The sequence below is a fragment of the Ursus americanus genome, chromosome 28 (assembly GCF_024610735.1).
Source record: "Ursus americanus isolate L20-20 chromosome 28, mUrsAme1.1.p, whole genome shotgun sequence".
Lineage (NCBI taxonomy): Eukaryota > Metazoa > Chordata > Mammalia > Carnivora > Ursidae > Ursus > Ursus americanus.
The window spans coordinates 14,260,571-14,278,296 of record NC_142154.1 but is presented as its reverse complement, the minus strand read 5'-3'; the positions used below and the strand labels follow the sequence as shown (position 1 = coordinate 14,278,296).

The 17,726-nt window shown below is 41.7% G+C and overlaps 1 long non-coding RNA gene across 2 annotated transcripts in view; it reads right to left on the bottom strand.

Annotated features, from left to right (window-relative positions):
- Nucleotides 1-17,726, bottom strand: part of LOC123790804 (uncharacterized) — a 95,752-nt gene that overhangs the window by 7,561 nt on the left and 70,465 nt on the right. The window contains exon 5 of one of the 2 annotated variants that reach the window (XR_015722116.1): nt 10,076-12,869. The exons of the other annotated variant lie outside the window; for it this stretch is intronic. This is a non-coding gene — a long non-coding RNA (uncharacterized LOC123790804). Of the gene's footprint in view, nt 1-10,075; nt 12,870-17,726 lie in introns of those variants that run through there. 2 annotated transcript variants of the gene reach the window in all.

Sequence of the window (17,726 nt, the reverse complement as noted above, 5' to 3'; positions counted from 1 at the left end):
CCCAAAAAAAAACAGTCGTAAAGTCATGATGATTATTAACCAGTCAGAAAATAACTCTGCTTCAAAAATAGCTGCTTTCCCCCAAAAAAAAAAGAAAAAAATAGCTGCTTTCCTAAGACTCTGATTTGGTTCTGTTTTCCTCTCCTAACTTTGATCAGATGAGAATTTTCTAGACGTCAGAGAGGTGATCTATTCTTGCCAAGCACAACACTTTCATTTCTCTATCCAAGTAAATAGAGAACCAGAACCCTAAGAAATCAACACACTATCATATTTGAAATACCCTCATTCTTCTAGGTTTATCCCACGGTATTTACCAGAAATTTTCTGAGGTCATTAAGACACCACAGGTAGGGGGACCCTCTTCTCCCAACATCACAGCCCATCATGACTGCATTGACAGTCAATCTCCCCACTGTTAAAAAGCTCAGATCTGCAGTTCAGATCCACAGAGAAGCAGAAGCCAAGGCAGGATTAGCCAGACAAGAGATTTGACCAGGGAAGCCTGGCTGACTCGGTCGGTAGAGCCTACGACACTTAATCTCGGGGTCGTGAGTTCGAGCCCCAGGTTGGGCGTGTAGAGATTACTAAATAAATACGTAGATGAGAGATCTGACCAGGGACACTTGTAAGTCCAGCTCCTGTGGTAGGAGCAGGCCAGATCCTAAGAAGGTTACTACCAATTTGTGCATTGCTTCACCCAGAAGACTTCACATCTCTCTGTCCCCCGAAGAAGCCAGCCGCACGTTGCATTTCCTTGCCCCGTTCGGAGACTCCGTATCTTGAGCTCGCCAGAGCCGCCATCCCCAGTGAAGAGTGATATTATTAGCTCTGATTGACCAGGGCTGGCGGTAAGAGAGGCAGAGTTAGTGTTACATGAATTGCACAGAGTGTGTATCAAGATGAAAATAAAAGCTGCTATGTGCAGACAGGAGGGGTGAAGGGTCCATTGAAAATCAGAGAGATTAGCAACTCATCACATTATTTGTGGGTTATCAGGAGACAGAGGTAATGAAAGTGAGACCTATATCCTTGATCAATAAGAGTTTGACTGCATTTTGAGTTCATTTTCCCCTGCCGAGAGAGAGACAGCAGGCTTACTATTGATCACCGTGTTAATCCATAACCAGACTGGGCCTTAGCCTGGTGAAGCAAGCAGGAAAAATAAGATAATAAGCAGGAACTCTTGATCTTTTATTATGGTGTGCTAGATAAAGAGAGTGCGGGGGTTCAAGGTGGAATACCTTAGAGTTAACCCTTACCTTCCCTCTCCATTCGGAATGCATGAGAAGTGTAGCCCACCTGACTCTGACTTCTATTTGACCTTATTTTGCCTGCTTCCTAACTAACCTGCATCAAGGACCCTTTTGAAAGATTGGAGACAGATAGTAACTAGGCCAAGGGTCCGTCACAGCCATGGAAGGCCCGTGGTCAGGAGGAAGCTCCCCCACGCCCCACTCGCGGAAGCCCAGTGAGATTCTGTATTCGCGGTAGCTATCGATATTTTACCGTATGTTTTACATCGTTGTGGGGATATTTCAGAGCCACTAAATCTCAGAATTTTTATATAAGTGAATTGTCAATAATATGGTTTGCTCCGCTGTCTAAAGAGTGAGCACCATTTAGCGTGTAGTTAGGCAAACAGGAAAAATAAAGACACATGAAGTTCTTTGCAATGACTCTACGGTCTCAGAAAAGACTACTGGGTCACCAAAGACAGCATTATAGGCGATCTAGAACCATCTTTGAAAGATAGCAGTTTATCTTTTCCTTCAAAACCTCCTGATCTAACCTCAATCCCTGTTCTAATTTAGGCATTTCCTGCCCTGCCTTATCTAGAAAAATATCAACTCTTTGTCAGTGACTCAATATTTGCTCACAGTAGTTTTTGCTGACATTTAGACCAGCCCGACCACTAATCCCTCTGATATCTTTGTACAAATTAGGAAAATGTGACCCCTCTCAGCAAGCACCGCCCGGGCAGCTGGGTAGGATTTCAGCCTTCCCTCCCCCTCTCCCCCGGGTCCCAGAGGAGACCTCAATACCCACACAGCAGCAAAGAAGGTGGGTTGATGGTGTGACCATAGCCAGTCCTGTTACACCTTGCGCAGACATGGTTTACTTTCCTCTCTGTGTCCTTGTCCCAACTCAGCTATTTCTCATTTAGATTGTTCCTGCGATGTTCCAACTGAGTTTCCATCTGGTTCTTCAAGATGCTCATCCTTCCACGCAACGAGCACCTCTTCGTAAATGGCAGCTTATGCCGCCCCAGAGTGAAGTATTCAGGAACAAAAGGAGAAGGGAAGGGTGTACGTGTCAGCACGTTAGTTTTGTGCGAGAGAAGGGGAGTTCCACTTTGGAAGCAGCATTCGTAAGCTGGTCCAGTTAAAATAACTGAAGGATCCATTTGAAGGTGACAAGTTTAACTCTACAGCATTCTTTTTTTTTTTTTTAAGATTTTATTTATTTATTTGACAGAGAGAGAGACTGCCAGCGAGAGAGGGAACACAAGCAGGGGGAGTGGGAGAGGAAGAAGCAGGCTCCCAGTGGAGGAGCCCAATGCGGGGCTCGATCCCAGAATGCCGGGATCATGCCCTGAGCCGAAGGCAGATGCTTAACTACTGCGCCACCCAGTCACCCCAACTCTACAGCATTCTCGAATGAAATGCCTTCATCATTTATCATTTTATCACTTAGCTCTTTCTCTTAGGATAACCAGAGAAGTTAAACAACTCGAACAAGTTCACGTAGTTATTAGGTGGGGAAAGTGGACCCTAAGCCAGAACTTCTGGAGCTGGAACCCAAGTTATTTTCACAAAATGAAGTTTAAAAACATTGAAACAGTGTAGGTTACTAAAAAAACTCTCTCTCAGAATCAAAAGCAATGGCTTTAAACTACCATCCTCGATGCTTGGGATGAATAAGGAAGGACGTCCCTCTGACGTGGGTGAGGTACAAAAAGTTCTCTGCAAAGCTTAAGGGTGTGTTGTATTAATCTGCATTTCAAATGAAGAAAAGATTGTCGAGGAAAAGATTTCCCTCCATTTTAACATGACCAAAGGGGGCGCCTGGGTGGCTCAGGTGGTTAAGCATTCAGCTCTTGATTTTGGCTCAGGTCATGATCTCAGGGTCCTTGGACCAAGCCCCGCATCAGGCTCCACGCTCAGCAAGGAGTCTGCTTGAGGATTCTCTCTCCCTCCCCCTTTGCCCCTCCCCCAACTTGTACTCTCTCTCTCTCTCTCTCTCTCTCTCTCGCTCGCTTTCTCTCAAATAAATATTTAAAAAAATAAGAAAATATGACACATGCAAAAGAATGTAAAAAGAGCAAAATATTCATCAAAGCCAGTATAGACACTTTATAGCATAAACCCTCAGGTTTTTGTTCTATGCTCATATACAAATGCAGATTCAGAGATAGAGACAGACAGTGAGAGAGGGAACACAAGTAGGGGGAGTGGGAGAGGAAGAAGCAGGCTCCCAGTGGAGGAGCCCGATGCGGGGCTCGATCCCAGAACGCCGGGATCACGCCCTGAGCCGAAGGCAGATGCTTAACGACTGAGCCACCCAGGCACCCCACAAATGCAGATTCTTGACAAAGTTGGGAACACATGCTAGATATTCCTTGTCTTGTTTTTTTTTTTTCCACTTAACTTGTAGGATTATTTCCCCATACTCTTAAATATTGTCTAAAAACTAGAGAATCGAAACTTCTAAATGTAGTCTTCCTCTGAATTAAATGTAAAGTCTCTTTCCCCATTTGTAAACAGGCCAACACAACTGGGTCAGATCCTGAAAGACAAGAATGATTCTCAAATAGCCACAGCACCATCAGTAATTAGAACATTCATTTCTTTAAACAAATCAAGGAAATGATCATTCCCAATCTGGCTCTCATCAAATACTAATTTTCCAAGTGGCTTAGCATATAAAACATAGAATAAGTCCTCTGCTCTGGAAGGATGGCTAGAACCACTAGGGTATGCTTCATCTCTGGGTGTCCTCTTGGTGCATTCAGACTGCTTGTAGCGGCCTACCATACTTTGAGTCCCTGTAAGCAACAGAAATGTATTTCTCACAGCTCTGGAGGCTGAGAAGTAGAGATCAAGACACTGGCAAATTCAGCGTCTGGTGAGAGTCTGATATCTGTTTCATACAAGGCTGTCCTGTACCCTCACATGGCAGAAAGGGTGTGGGAGCTCTCTGGGGCCTCTTTTATAAGGGTGCTAATTCCATTCATGGGGGCTCCACCCTCGTGACCTAATCATCTCCCAAAGGACCCACCTCCTCATACCATCATACTGGGGTTAGAATTTTAACACTTTAACTTGGAGAGGACACAAGCATTCAATCTCTTGCAGGGATTGGAAGACACTGTCTGTCTACTCCATGTAAATGTGCAATAAAATCACCCTTATGATTGATTTGTTTTTGGCTTCTCTTTTTACTTAACTTATTTTCCCTGATTTCAAGGGCTTGATTTATTTCATTAGCTTTTCCTATACCGGTTAAAAAAAAAAAAAAGAGTCTAAAGACTAATTAAAATGTTCATTTTTGCATTTGATCAGCCAAACTCAGGCCTGCCCTTTCCCTTGTGCTGTTCTTCTTCACCAGGATTCCACTATGCCTGTGATAAGAAGAGGCTTTATTCCACTAAGCTGGCTAATAAACACATATTTTTAAGAGCAGCTTGGGAACCCTGAAGTATTTTTAAGGCTTTTACCAATCCATGCATCACAATCTGGGCTGATCATTTTCTCTTTGCAAGCCCAGATAGCCTCCCAAGCAGGCAGAATCTCAGATTCAGAAGAGAAAACAGGTATAATTTCTGCAACAAATTTTCTCCCTTAACAATAGTGGTAGTTGGGGTAGCTGGGTGGCTCAGTCCGTGAAGCATCTGACTCTTGGTTTGGGCTCAGGTCATGGTCTCATGGGTCATGGGATTGAGCCCCGCATCAGGCTTCATGCTCACCATGGAGTCTGCTTGAGATTCTCTCTCTCCCTCCATCTCCCTCGGCTCCTCCCCCAACCTGTATGTTTTCTCTCTCTCTCTCTCTCTCAAAAAAAAAACAAAAACAAAAACAAAAAAAAACCAAAAATCAATAGTGGTAGCTGCCAGGCATTACAGTGGTGGACATTTTTTATTTATTCCAACTGTTTAAACATCTCTTCATTGTAGGTGATATTAGCTCCATTTGACAGATGAGAAAATGAACGCTCTTGGATCTGAAAGCCCTAATTAAAATGCATGAAATTTCCAAAATGGTAACAGTGGATACCTCATCTTTTACTTAGATGACTCAGCAGATCCCATTGCTTAGTGTGTCAGAAAGGGAAAAGCAGCCTGGAAAGGGGAATCTGTGGTCCTCAGAGACAACGTCTACCTGACTGTATGCAGAAATGTATTTACACTGGAAACCTTTAATCTTCACCCATAAAATGGCTTGGCATTCATGTTGTAGGTATTACCTCAGCATTTGAAAGGCAGCGGGACTGGACAGTCTCCAAAACTCTTCCCACTCTGATATTGTAGAATCCCTAAGCCACCCCACAAATACATTTGTCACCAAGACAACTGACAGTCATCCCAAATACTGGGAAAATCACACAGGATCTGTGCCTTATGGTGTTCCAAACACTGGGTTATCTTTGGAGAAGGAACTTTGACTCCCAAAGAAAAAAGCAGAGTGCTGTTGACTCTAGAGTTCATTATTTCAGTGGATAAGTTAGTGTTACTTCTGAGATCAGACTTTTGGTGATGGCATTCCAAATTCCCATTTCACTTGGTTCCATAATCAAGGACAGCAACCCCAATCTCATCTATTTTTGCAAATTCCCATGCCATGATCCTAAGAGAGAGAATGAGAGAGTGGTGTGATCTGTTCAGATACATCACACAACAAAAAGGTACTCTCTGGGACTAGAAGAATAAAATATTGTTCTTCAAATATATATATAAATTATATATTCAAATATATATTTTTTCAAATACATATGTGTTTATTTTATATATATATATATATATATATATATTTCTTCATAAAACATTCAAGATCCCTGCTTTTCAGTGATGCAACAATTCTCTAAATTCGTTTTTTTTAACCAGAAACTGGCAAAACAGAAATAGCACATGAGAAAATGAAGATCTCATGAGCTGTAAAGTTTATACTTTCAAGTATTTTGTTTTTTCATTAAGAAAATGGTTTTTGGGGGCGCCTGGGTGGCACAGCGGTTAAGCATCTGCCTTCAGCTCAGGGCGTGATCCCAGCGTTATGGGATCGAGCCCCACATCAGGCTCCTCCTCTATGAGCCTGCTCTTCCTCTCCCACTCCCCCTGCTTGTGTTCCCTCTCTCGCTGCCTGTCTCTCTCTCTGTCAAATAAATAAATAAAATCTTTAAAAAAAAAAAGAAAGAAAGAAAATGGTTTTTGAATATGCTTTTTTTCAAAGATTTTATTGTTAAGTAATCTCTACACCCAATGTGAGGCTCAAACTTAAAGCCCTGAGATCAAGGGTCACATGCTCTACTGACAGCCATCCAGGCGCCCCTGAATGTGCTTTTTTTCTTTCAAGATTTTATTTATTTATTTGACAGAGAGAGTGAACACAAGCAAGGGAAGTGTGAGAGGGAGAAGCAGGCTTCCCACCAAGCAGGGAGCCCAGTGCAGGGCTCGATCCCAGGACCCTGGGATCATGACCTGAGCCGAAGACAGATGCTTAACAGCTGATCCACCCAGGTGCCCCCCTTAATGTGCTTTTAACTCTACAGCTGAACAATAGAATATTCACCATTATAATACAGCAGGAATCTAAAAGAAAATGAGGAACCATTCTGAATTCTTCAGCAAGTATTATCCACGATCATGCACATATGCTTCCACTCATTTCTCCAACCTACTACATGCTAGAAAAAGATTTTTTTTAGAGACATAAGCCTATAAGGATAGGGAGAATGAAAGATAATATTAAAGCAATAAAAGTTTTGAATCTAGAAAGCAGGTGAAAGACTGGTCACTGAATTAGCAGATCCCAGACAACTGAATCATAAGCCAACCATAGGGGAATCTGTGAAGTAATGTGAATTACACTAACTAATCTCCAAGGGTACAAATATGCATGGCACCAAGTATTTCTGGAACTTAGAGTGACAGGGGAAGGGGAGGTGAGGACAGTAAAACAAGAAAAATTGTTTTAAAAATCAGCTTAAGAGCAAGTCAAATCTCTAGATCTTCTCCCCAGATCACACACCCAAAAAATTAGCCCACCCTCGCCCTAGAAAAAAAGGACTGGAAATTTAATCTCTGGAGTAAATTTTCAAAATATCTTAAGGCCAATGATCTCTAACTTAGATTTCTATACCCAGCCAAACTAAGTATAAAACTAAAGGCTAGAATTAAGACATTTTTAGACAGGTCTCTAAAATTTTCCTTCCATGAACTCTTTCTTAGAAAGCTATCATTTTATTCCACCAAAATGAAGGACCAAACAAATTGAAAAGGAGATGTGGGACCCAGGAAGCAAGAGATACAATTACTTTCAAAATGTAGATGTTTATCTCTCTCCCCCCGTAACAGTCTTAGGAGGGGAGGTTGGCTGTTGCTGGGCTCTGTGATGCCATTCAGAGACCCAGATTATGCCCCCCCACACTTCATAGTCATTATTTCAGGGCCAGAGCTGGGTCACAGTCATACCAATTTTCCAAGTCTTGGGAAGAGGAAAGAAAACTCAGGGGAGTGCGAGTACAATGTTTGAAGGTCCAAGCAATGAAGTGCCATATATCACTTCTGTCCTACTCTGTGTCACTCACATGGGCACATTCCCCTGCAAAGATCCGTTGGGGAATTTAGCCTCTGGCTGGGCAGCCACGTGCCCAGCATGCTTATTAGCAAAGAAGGGGACAATGGGAAGAATTGATTTCGGTCACATTTTTTTAAAAAAAGCAAATGTCTAAGACTGTGCATTCCAACTAATGAGTTCAGGAACATTATTACTCCAAAGAGGCCAGATAGGAGCAGAGACCAGTAAGAACACAAAAGATGTCACCTCCTCCCCCGCAACCACAAGGTCATCTTAGGTGTTACTTCCGAAAGAAGCAACAAGGAAGGAAAGCAAGCCAAAACATTGTGCATGGGCCCAAAAGAATCAGTTTTCCAGACAGTTTAAAGCAGATAAGACTGTCTTTCACTAAGCGGCACATTGAAAGTTCAATCACCCACCACCAAGACCACTATTACCCTCCGATAAGTTAGGTCGTCGTGGAAACATCCCATCAAATATCAAGAAATAAAAAGGCTGCAGATTCTTTGCATATCTAGGGTTAGTAGGTGTCAGAACCAATCTCCACTGATGGACATCAGCATGCTTCCAACTTTTTGTTTTAAGCAATGCTACCAGAGGGCGTCTGGGTGGCTCAGCCGGTTGAGTGCCTGACTCTTGATTTCGACTCAAGTTATGATCTCTGGGTTGTGGGATGGAGACCTGCCTGGGGCTCCACGCGCCCCACAGAGTCTGCTTGTGATTCTGCCCGTCTCCCTCATGTTCACGTCCTCTCTACCTCTCTCTCTCAAATAAATAAATAAATATTTACAAGGAATTTTTTTAATTAAAAATAAACAATGCTACCACGAATACGGGTGTGCTCACATGCACCTATCTGTGTCAGTACATTTGTCAGATTTGTTTCCTTTGGATCACATCTTAGCAATGAAACTTGAATTGAAGGGAATATCCTTTTTTTAAGGTTGTGGATATCCCTTGCTACCCTCTCTCCGGTACGGTTGTCCCAACTTACAACTGCACAGTAGTGTACGGGAGTACCAAGCTGTCCCATTCTAAGTGTTGGAAATACCTTAAATACTTCACAGGAAATTCTTATCCTGAAATGCCCCTCTAGACAATTTTGTTTTCACGGTGCATCGTGTCCATTGAATACAGATCTAAACGGCGAAACTAGTAGGGAAGTGTTAAGCTCAGGAATAAGTACTAACTCATTTCTAATCACTTACTAAGATGTTCTGTGGTCAGTGCGGTAGAAGAAATACCTAACAGGGACCCAGAGTCACTACACTCAATAGCTACTTCTAGGACTAGGAGCTGTGTGACATTAATAAGTCACTCAACCTCTCTGGGCATCAGTGTCTTTGTCCTTACAAAAATCGGGGATAGAGATGAACTTATAAATGTCTTGTCCCATAAAGTATCAGAAATCTTAATGATAATAAATGTTATAATTTTCATTTGAGTCAGAGACCCTCGCCTACAGGCTAAGCCATGCATGATTGCAGCAGAAAACTCAAAGGAGATGAAATGTTTCAGTTCGTACCGTCACCAAAATAATCTCACTGGAAACCTCATTAAGGATTCCCCTATGCAAGAGAGCAACTGCTGGCTTACATTCAGATGGATGGCGGTAACTAATGTAAAATTTTCAGCATCATTTCACTTAAATTCAAAATTCAGATTCAACAAACATTTATTGCGCCGGAAGCTATTCCACGTGAGGAATATAAAACAGTGACCCTGTCCTAAAGAAGCTGACAACATAGTTAAGTCATTTTCTCACAGTGGGGTTTTCAACCTAGAATCGTTTCTACTTAAATACTAGGAGAGAATACTAAGACTAGAAATGCCAAAATTAAATAAAATTTCCAAACTAATCTCAAGACTGAGGCTCACTTCTGGCAGTTACATGCAGATTTTTCTTCATATTTTATATGTTTGGTGTATTTTGTAAATAAATGACGTTAATAGATTTGAGCTCTGTGTGTTGTGTGTGTATACATAATCACTAATAACTGATACTAATTCAGTATTAAAATTAACTATTTATACATTTAATAATGCTTGAGTCAAAGTTTCAAAATTAACGGAGAAATATGATCGACATCAGAGAAGTAACATGTTATAAAATAAAATTACTTAATTTTAAAAATTAACTCCATCTAATTAACTAATACACCAATTAAGCAATATGTAATTAAGTAAGTTATAGTCCCTGCCACTTAGTCATTTAATCATAAAAGCAAAGCATTTTTATAAACAAATAAAATAAATATGAAATCTATTAATTGAATGTGTGGTTGGAGCTAAGAATAAGCATTAAGAATAAAAATTATCTATTTCCACACTCTGTGTAATCAGAAAGCAGGTCTTGTGATCCAGTGCATAATTATTGTATTAGAGTGCTTGGTATGGAGTGTGGCTCAGTCCCTTAGTTTGGATGCTGGCTCTGCCACATACCAGCAATTTAACTTCATCATGTTGTTTCCAGAATTAAATGAGATAATGCACAGATAGTGCTTAGCTAACCCTGGACACCTGGAAAATCCTAGGCACAATTGTTACCTAATCAGTCTGGGAAACAGTCAGCTTCATGCGTAATTTGATATAGAACAGAATTTTGTATACATGTATCCTTACGAACTAGTTCATCTCTGTGATTGGTACGGAAAGTAGAAGAATGGAAGCGCAGGAGTGTTCTTATTTGGGTAAAGGTCTATAAAGTCCTGCCTTCCAACAAAGTTCTCCTTTCTGTTTAAGGGAATCGGGATATTGCTACTGAAATTTTCACCCAGTGCCACTGGCAAACCACTTTGGCAAACTACAGTCTGATGACTGTCGGCTCACATTTCCAAAAGAGAACGGACGTAGATGGCTGCTTGGAGGGGAGACAACAGAAAAATTACTCTGGCTAACGTCAAGTGGAGAAAATCCGCTGGAAGGAGATTAGGAATGGGAAGACTGTAGAACCAGGTTTGGGAGCAGGGAGAAAGAGAGGCGAATCTGGAGGGTAGAATCAAGCTCACGATCTCCCTCACTGTAAGAATTTTCTGTTCAGAAGCCTCTAGTGAGGACGGTCTGAAGCCTTCTCCCATCTCTTTGCAAGGTTTAGGACACATGCCCCAGCCTGTCTGTACTGGGACAGAGAAAAGAAAGATGCGTTCTTTCAGACTGCGCTGGCAAGATACCAATCCCAGAACATAGCAAGGGATGGATGGATGCTGTGAGAAGTGTGAATGGATTCTGGGCAACCTCACAACATGGGGTGGTCACAGTCAAATTCACGAAGAATCCATGGAACTTCATGAAAATAAAATATAATTGTATTCAAGTCACTGGGTGGAGTTCTGGGGAAGCAGTGTAAGCTCCTTTCTAGGGAAGTTCAGCAACCACAATCTTTTTTGTTGTTTTTTTTTTTTAATTTTACTAATTTATTTGAGAGAGAAAGAGTGCAGGGGGAGGGGCAGAGGGAGAAGAAGAGAGATAATCTCAAACAGACTCCTCACTGAGCACAGAGCCTGACGTGGGGCTCGATTCCATGACCCTGAGATCATGACCTGAGCCGAAATCAAGAGTCTGTCACTTAACCAACTGAGCCACCCAGGCGCCCCTCAGCAACCACAACCTTTGGAAGGATTCATATTGGGAAAGGATGCGTAAAACCAGAAGACATCATAAACCTCCAGAGTTCTGATGTCGTTGAGGATTAAATATACACATGTCTGTGAAAATCCTTCATAAAACACAGCCCACTCGGCAAATGCAAAGTGATGGATCAGTCTCACTCGATATGTATTAGAAAGGTAGACACCATGGGGGCTCCTAGCTGGCTCCGTCAGTGGACCGTGCGATTCCTGATCTCAGGGTCGTGAGTTTGAGCCCCACGTTGGATGTAGAGACTAGTTAAAAAGAAAAATCTTAAGAAAGAAAGAAAGAAAGAAAGAAAGAAAGAAAGAAAGAAAGACCAAATATACATACAATTTACATACAAGAAGAGGTAAGATTTCTCTTCCCTCAACCATTGTTCCCCTAGCAACTCGCTTGTCTTTTTTTTTTTAAAAGATTTATTTATTTGAGAGAGAGAAAGAGAGAGAGTACGCGAGTGGGGGGGAGGGGCAGAGGGAGAGAGAAAATCTCAAGCAGACTCCCCTCTGAGCTCAGAGCCTGACGCAGGGCTCGATTTTATGACCCTGAGATCACTGCCTGAGCCGAGACCAAGAGTCGAGGTTTAGCCGACTTTGACACCCAGGCACCCCAACTCTCTTCTCTTTTAACAAGATCGTGTTTTAATCACGGCGAAAATAGAATTTTAAAGAATTTTTTTTTATTTTTAAAATTTCAAGAAACTGTAGTTAGAAAGAATACATACACTCAGGGTATGCTAAATACACGCACACACACACAGGACCCATTTTATAAACCTACTCATAAAATAATCCTACAGCTTTAATTGGTAATGTTCAGGTATGGCAAAGAAGGAACCTCAGAATGGGCAACGCTTCCCAGTGAGGCCCATCTCTGGAGCTGCAGTCACATAGGAATTCAGGGGATGTTCTGACATTAGTACTGGGAGGACTAATTTGTTTGCATCCGTTACATTTACAGTGCTTAACTTTTCAACGCCAAGAGTGTCAAATTTCCAGGAAATGTTTTATTCTCTCAGTTTCCTTTGTCTGCAAAATGAAGCTATCACTGAAATATTTCCAGGGAAATCCCAGCGGAGATCTTTATAGACAAAGGGGTAATTGCATAGATGGAATGAATTAGCTCTAAGACTCCGTACATGTAGGAAGGCAGATAATATTCCAATGATAGTGAGGTTAGCGAATTTGGGGTTTGAGAGGCAAAAGACACAGAGCAATAGAGATGCCTAATAGTGACAAAGAAGGCAAAGGAAGTTTTAAGGAGAAAAAAGCAGGTTAAAAAACATCTTTTCTGGGGCGCCTGGGTGGCGCAGTCGTTAAGCGTCTGCCTTCGGCTCAGGGCGTGATCCCGGCGTTCTGGGATCAAGTCCCAAGTCGGGCTCCTCCGCTGGGAGCCTGCTTCTTCCTCTCCCACTCCCCTGCTGTGCTCCCTCTCTCGCTGGCTGGCTCTCTGTCAAATAAATAAATAAAATCTTTAAAAAAAAAAGAAACTTTTCCATGCAATGTTCAAAAAATTTATATGTTTTACTAAATGTTAAAGAATCCCAATTATACTAAAGTTCTATAAAACGGAAACAAAAACAAATCCTGTTCATTTTCTTAATAACATTTTTTGATAAGTAGAACATACTTTGATGAAGTAGTTTATCTTTTTTATATTTAATTTTTATCTTTCTTAAAATGTCTTTAAATTCTAAGAAGTATTTGCCTACCCCATATGCTTAAAGGTGGTATCTTTTTTTTCTGGAAGTCTACTATTATTGCTTGTACTTTGAGTCCATGGTCCATCTGGAATTATAGCTTGTGTGTGGTATAAGTACTGTATTTCTCACTTGCCTATCCAATCGTTCCAGAATCATTTATGGAAAATACTCTCCTTTTCTTCACTGAATTGCTTTGTGTCTCTGTTGAAAATTAACTGACTACATATGAATGGGAACATTTCTGGACTCTTTTATTAAAGTCTATTTGTCTTACCTTATACCATACAACACTGCTTAAGTATTGTAATTTTACAATTGTAAATTGTAAATCATTGTAAATCAAGTGCTGAAAGTCCTCCCACTGTATTCTTCTTCTACAAAATGTTCTTGGTTAGTCTAGGTTCTTTGCATTTCTATGTAAATTTCAGAATCAGCATGTCTTGGGCGCCTGGGTGGCTCAGTCGGTTAAGCATCTGCACTCTGCTCAGGTCATGATTCCAGCGGCCTGGGATGGAGCCCCATGGTGGGTTCCCTGCTCAGTGGGGAGTCTGCTTCTCCCTCCCCCAGCCCTTGTGTTCTTGCTCTCTGCTCTCTCTCTTTCCCTCTCAAATAAATAAAATCTTTAAAAAAAAGAAGAATCAGCATGTCAATTTCTTTACAAAAAAAAAGAAGAAAGAAAGAAAGAAAAAAAGTCTAGAATAGAGTTATCACATCTGCCCTAAACAGTCTATCTCTGGACTTATCCACAAGGATAAGTACCTATTTAAATCTATCCTATTTAAGCCACTCTCATTGTGGATGTTTTTCACTGAAAACCAAACTTAATCATAATTGATACAAGCTTTGATTGCCTCTAATGGACAACTTGCTAAGCCCTGGACCAATCTTGATGGCCAAGAAAGTACGATGGAAGCAGCTCCTCCAGAGCCCCAAGAACCGATAGTAGAGAAGAGCTAGCTGCCCAGGAAAGTCAGAACGGGACCTAGAATTAGCAGAAGCTAAAAGGAAAAAGGGTCAATAACTCAGCATACATCTACCATCCTGCCGGCATAGCCCCAAAACTAAACAGGCTGGAGGATACATATGCTTTGGTTTGTTTTGGGTCTGATGTGGTTTTTTGAAAAAAAAAAATTCATTTGCTTTAAAATGTACGTCTAGCCATCCAGTTGCTTCTACATTCTGAAATAGAAACAATAACATCCAAAGCAAAGCATATGAAAGAGACATGTAGTGATCCCAGGGATCCCCAATCATGGTCTGCTGAAGAACTGGCAAGCCAACTCAGCTTTCGGAGAAGCCAGAGATCCTCGATCCTATGAGGACGAACTATTGCACCTGCCATATGAGGGAACCTCAAAAAGTACTTTGTTTGTTTCTGCTTTTTTTAATTTGATTGGCACTGACCAAACAACAAGCTTAAACCAAAATAGGAAGGGACGTGGTTTCAGATCAGGAAGTCACTACCAGAAAGTTAATTTAAAAAGCCAAGTGCTTGAGGCGATGACCTCTGCCAAATGTTTTCCGGAAACCCAGATGAAGTTAGGAAACATGGATGTGGCCGATGTACAAACCCCAGAGCAGAACCCAGACCAGTCTCCCTATTAATGCCTGATGACACTGCATGGGCTTTATAATTTGAACGAGATGTTGAGAGATGACTTAAGTCAGGAAGTTGGCAGAAGATCGAATTTCCTTGGAAATGTCTCCCAGCCTGGGTTGAACTCCCTGCTCTGAGCTAGCGGGCTGATCTTTGCTGTGTCAGGCTATGGGGGAGACTGAGAGACGTCTCATCCCATGAGCCGCCTAACCACATTTCAGAAGGATGCTCAGCTGTGGCGTTCTGAGGATTACTCCCTCTTTCTCCTGTGCCCTTCCCTGATGCCATCATATCACGGTCTGAATCATAACTTCCCAAGTAGTACAGCCAGAAAGAAACTTAGAGGTCCATAGCACCCAACATCCTCATTTCCAGATGAAGAGACTTGCAAATAAGTTCTGTAGAAATTTTGTTTCAAATGTGAGAGTCTTCCCTTGCCCTTAAACAAGAAACATTTCTGTTTTGTGTTTATCTTGTTTCTTTCCCATGGTTCATTTTGTTTCTTCTTCTGGAATCATCTATCGCAAAGCTCTCCCTCTGTATCAACCAACCAAATGTACTGAACTCTAAAACAAATGGAACGGAAAAGCAAAGACAGACTTTCAGTGTTGAAGTGTATGGGGGACATGACTGTGTATTTAATTTAAAGCAATTCACCTGAAGCATTATCCTCAACCTGATGGTACTGTTTTAACGAAAACCCTGTGTAGCTACAGTGTTGTGTCAGATTACAAATGGAATTAAGTGGACGGGATCCCAGGCTTCAGATTTACGATACCATGCAGGTTGCTTTAGGGAGGTCGACGGCCACGAATGCTCTTCATAGGCGTCACCCATGACTTCGTAGATCTCAAGTGTAGGTAGTTCCCATGAGCACCTCGGTAGACTTCTCAGGCAGTCACACACCCAAGAGGGCATCCTGAACTAAGGCTAGAGACCACCCTGCCTTCACATGGCCCATATCACCCCCTCACGTGGTGCTCTTAGAGACTACCCCTTCTTTATGAGCTCTGGGTCAAGTCATCACCCACCACTAGCAAGGGAAGAGGACTTTATGGGATGCCATTTTGTACGTCATCTTCCTTTCCTTCTTATTTTGTTTTATTCGCTTTTAATTTATTTTATTTAGCAGTATAATTTACATTTTTGTTAATCACTTTGCAACCTTTACGGGGCAAGGTATGATTTTTATTTTGTATTAATTATACTATATCAAGTGATACTACTCTGTGTGCACATAAATTCGGAAGTATCCCGGGAAGAGAACAGACTTTGGAATCATGCTGTCCTCCTTTAAATCTCTCTCCTGCCACTTAGTGCCTGTGTGATCTAAGATGAGGTATTTCACTTCTCTGAAATTCAGTGAACTAGAAGTGAGAGTATCTACCTCAGAAAAGGTTGTTAGGACTAAAGGTAGCATAGATAAAATACCCTGCACGTTGTCTGGTGCTGAGTAATCACCCATGTATCAATGACTATACTTAGTTATGAAGCTGATTACCCACAAGGTGTTTAGGGGTGACCCTATCTTCTTTTTTATTTTTTAAGATTTTATTTATTTATTTGACAGAGAGACCATGAGAGGGGACACAAGCAGGGGGAATGTGAGAGGGAGAAGCAGGCTTCCTGCTGAGCAGGGAGCCTGATGTGGGGCTCGATCCCAGGACCCTGGGATCATGACCTGAGCCGAAGGCAGACGCTTAACGGCTGAGTCACCCAGGCGCCCCCAGGGGTGACCTTATCTTCTAAACAGTATGGAGTACAAGCAAGAAAAGCAAACACAACAAGCAATGACACCAAACTAAAAAACTTCTCACAACAAAAGAAACCATCAACAAAATGAAAAGGGAACCTATACAGCAGGGGAAAATCTTTGCAAACTTTGGATCTGATACGGGGTTAATATTCAAAATCTATAAAGAATTTATACAGCTCAAAACAACAACAACCAAAAAACCAATCCGATTTAAACAATGGGCAGAGGAACTGAATAGACATTTTTCCAAAGAAGACATCCAGATGGCCAACAGATCTATGAAGAGGTGCTCTACACCTCTCATCATCGGGGAGATGAAAATCAGGGGCGCCTGGGTGGCTCAGTCGTTAAGCGTCTGCCTTCGGCTCAGGTCATGATCCCAGAGTTCTGGGTTCAAGCCCCGCATCGGGCTCCCTGCTCAGCGGGAGGCCTGCTTCTCCCTCTCCCACTCCCCCTGCTTGTGTTCCCTCTCTCGCTGGCTGTCTCTCTGTCAAATAAATAAATAAAATCTTTAAAAGAAAAAAGAAAATCAAAACCACAGCGAGATGTCACCTGACACCAGTTAGAACGGTTAGGCTCAAGAAGGCAAGAGAAAACAAGTGTTGGCGAGGATATGGAGAAAATAGAACACGTGTGGACTGTTGGTGGGAAATGTACATTGGTGCTGCCATTATGGAAATCTGTATGGAAGTTCCTCAAAAAACTAAAAATGAAACTACCGTATGATCCAGCAATCTCACCTCTGGGCATATACCCAAAGGAAATGAACGCAGGATCTCCAAGAGATGCCCACAGTCTGATCCTCATTGCAGTGTCATTCACAATGGCAACAACCTAAGTGTCTATCGGTAACTGAATGGATAAAGATATGAGATATATATACAATGGAATATATAATATATGTATATATACACAATGGAATATATATATATACATACACACACACACAATGGAATATATATAGCACACACATAATGGAATATTATCCTGCCATGAGAAAAAAGGAAATCCTGCCATTTGAGACAACATGGATGGACCTTGAAGAGATTATGCTAAGTGAAATAAATCAGAAAGGAAAAATACAAATACTGTATGATATCACTTATATGTGAAATCTGAAAAACAAAACTAGCTCATAGAGACAGAGTAGAATGGCGGTTTCAAAGGGCTGGGAGGTAGGGGAAATGGGGAGATGCTGGTCGCAGGGTACACACTTGTGGTTGGAAGAGGAAGATCTGGCGATCTAATGTA